General features: G+C 38.2%; 1 protein-coding gene across 1 annotated transcript in view; it reads left to right on the top strand.

The window, feature by feature from the left end:
• Nucleotides 1–1,020: 1,020 nt before the first annotated feature.
• The window catches only part of LOC113814157 (coiled-coil domain-containing protein AGAP005037), a gene marked incomplete in the record, with an annotated part of 653,514 nt that continues 651,234 nt past the window's right edge, over nucleotides 1,021–3,300 (top strand). Inside the window, 1 exon segment of the mRNA XM_070115391.1 lies at nucleotides 1,021–1,046.

Here is a 3,300-nt window from a genome sequence, read left to right as displayed (position 1 = left end):
CGGAGCCAAACATGAAAGGGAAACCAACACGGAAATAGTATGAAAAAAAAAAGTCAGAACGTTTTTTGAAATGCTATACCTTTAATATCTGCGAATATAATATAAACATATATATTGTTTTCATTTTCAGGAAATGGATTGGAATATATTGAAAAATGCATCAATAGTGACGTTCTTCAAGGTCCAGAAATATAGTAATAATTGTTCCTTTCCCGCGGATGTTTTGCAAGTGCTGCCATCTGTTGAGGCGGCGGCGAATGAGCTGATGCTGTTTGAGACCCAGAGGTATTGATTGCTGCTCCTGGTTAGGCGGCGTGTGTGCTCACGGCCCGAATGCTTATATTTCCAGCTCTTTGCTCTACTCCCACTGATGGGACGCGGGCTTTTTTCGCTGCCACATGATGAATAAGTATTGACTGGATATAGCAATTCAGGGAGAGAGAGAGGAAGAGTCAATAGAAAGGGCGGCGGATAACTTTGGTAACCGAAGCAGCCGCTGCTACCGGTTGCACGGGATTGGGTCGCCGCGAACGGAAGCGCTGGGTACATTTCCCCTCAGTAAACAATCCCCTCTTCCTTCGCTCGTGGTTCAGGTACAACCATGTCGTCTGCACAGATTATCCTATTGTCAGCAAAAAGACGGCAAATATGAATCATTTTTACCTCAAAGTAATCTGTGAATGAGAGTCGACGCGACACGAACGATTTAATGTGAAATACAGACTCGCGTTTCGGGAAAACGTCAACCTCGCGTTCACACACAAGGGGCTGGGCAAGTCTCACGGACGAGTTGCCAGGCCGCGATTTTTATTTCTCGTCCCTACTGTGATTTCGCTCGAGCAAGCTGCAACGACCATTGTATGGGACTCGAATCACGCTGAGGGATTTATTTGCGAGACGTTTTCATTGAGAAGGACCCGCGAATCCGCCCAAATGCGGTCAGCGTTAATAGTATCCCGTAACCCAGCACGAGGGTTTGAGCACTCCAGGCCTCCACTCGCTAGTACGTGTTGGAAAGCGGCGTGTGGTTTACGGCGACCCATCTTGTGCGTGTTAGACCGAGTGGCTTAGTGGAATTCAAATATGTTTCGCAGTTACGTGTAAAGGGAGCACTCGCACTATGTTGCACACCGACAAAACTCTCGGTGCTAAGCGCTGGCACGGCTGGGACGAAATCTTTTTGAAATCCAGGTTGAGGGAGACTGGGAAACGGAGAGAGCAATGTGGTTGCCAGTGTACTCGAAAGGCACCGCCCTTGTTGCTGTAGCTTTAGCGGAATTGCTTGCACTGTGAATGGTCCCCTCCGTGCACCCGTGTGTGGACGTAGGGGAAGAACCAGGTAGTGAGACCGTGGTGTGTGTAAGGTGTAGGTGCCTTCCCGCTGCCGGACATTACATGAGGGGAGGCCGCCGCTGCCTCTCGCTCCTGAGCTCGCTAACCTCAATTAGGTTTCCCTATCATTCCATTCCCATAGATAAGCGAACAAGCGGCAGTTATCGCTAACTCCTGTCTGTGATCGTGGTATCTCTGAGGGCCCACCTGCCCGCGTCCGCAAGCACGCCGGGAACATGAAACAGATTTACTTGAGCTGTGCGGATCTGGCTGGAAGGAAAACCGCATGGACAGCCTTTGTCCCTTCATCCACTGTATATGATTCAGTCTATTCCATTTCCTGAACGTTTCCTTTCCCATCGGCGCTGGAGGGCGTCGCGCGGTCCCATGCCATTCGCATTTCAGGGAAAAGAAGACCGTGCTGTTTGCTGCCTCCCAGTCGGTCCCACTCCTCCGATGGTGTACTATCGCTCCCAACGCCTCCCGAGCCGAGTCTGCTGGCCGGGGAGCGAGAGCCACAAGGGTCAGCACTCCCAGGGGTAGCGGCCCGGGGGAGGGGGACACGGAGGTAAACAGCACAGCACGACTCCTTTTGCTTTGATGACACGAATGCAGGCGACGTAGGCGTAACATCTTTGTGTCAGCCTTTTTACTCTTTTCTTATCGGTTCACGTGCTAAAAGGCATATTAAAAGTATGCAAAATTCATTGTTTTGCTTATCGCCCTTGTGGCAGTGGATTAGACAGATATAAAATTAAAAGACGTGACAATTTTGCTCATTCTCGTAAGTAGACAGATATAAAATTAAAAGACAATTTTACTCATTCTCGTAAGGCTATTCAGACTAAAATCAACATTGACAACAACATAGGAATTCGGGAAATGGAAATAAACATTAATATTTATGCGAATCATAATGAGTGTAACTGCATTAAAGTATTTTAGACAATTGAAACAACGAGGCTGAAAATATGATTATATCGCAAATGCTCATTACAATATGCTGATTTTAATGTGACATTGATGATAATGATATTGCAAATAATGATTCAGAATAAAATCAGAGACATTAGGTACATTCTGATTGGCTTTCGTTATCACTATTTGAGTTCTGTTATAAAACGATTAATGATACTTTTGTTAATAGTAATAATACTAGAAATTTACTTAAAAGTAGTAAGAGCGGTCACTGTGATATATTTTTTAGTAATATTGTCATCTTTATTATTATTATCATTATTATAATTACTACTATTACTATTACTATTATTATTGTTATTGTTATTGTTATTATTATGATTAGTATTATTGTTATTATTGTTATTGTTATTGTTTTTGTTATCAATATTATTATTATTATTATTATTATTATTATTATTATTATTATTATTATTATTATTATTATTATTATTATTATTATTGTTACTATTATTATTATTATTATTGTTATTATTATTATTGTTATTATTATTATCATTATCATTATTCTTATTTTTATTTTTTATTATTGTTATTATTATTATTGCTATTGCTATTATTATTATTATTATTATTATTATTATTATTATTATTATTATTATTATTATTATTATTATTATTATTATTATTATTATCATTGATATTGTTATTGTTATTATTATTCTTGTTCTTGTCATTGTTATTAATATTATTATTGATATCATTATTGTTATCATTGCTATTATTGTTATTGTCATTATTGTTATTATTATTATTATTATTATTATTATTACTATTATTATTATTATTATTATTATTATTATTATTATTATTATTATTATTATTATTATCACCATAACTATTATAAACATTATCATAATTATTATTATGACTGTTATCATTATTGTTATCATAAATTATATCCTAATATTGTTATTGTTTCATTATCAGTAACATTTACCTACAATCATTATTCTTTCTTTTATTATTATCCTGATAATGAAAATTACG

This window comes from Penaeus vannamei, chromosome 37 (genome assembly GCF_042767895.1).
Source record: "Penaeus vannamei isolate JL-2024 chromosome 37, ASM4276789v1, whole genome shotgun sequence".
NCBI lineage: Eukaryota > Metazoa > Arthropoda > Malacostraca > Decapoda > Penaeidae > Penaeus > Penaeus vannamei.
This window is presented reverse-complemented; position numbering and strand designations above follow the sequence as displayed.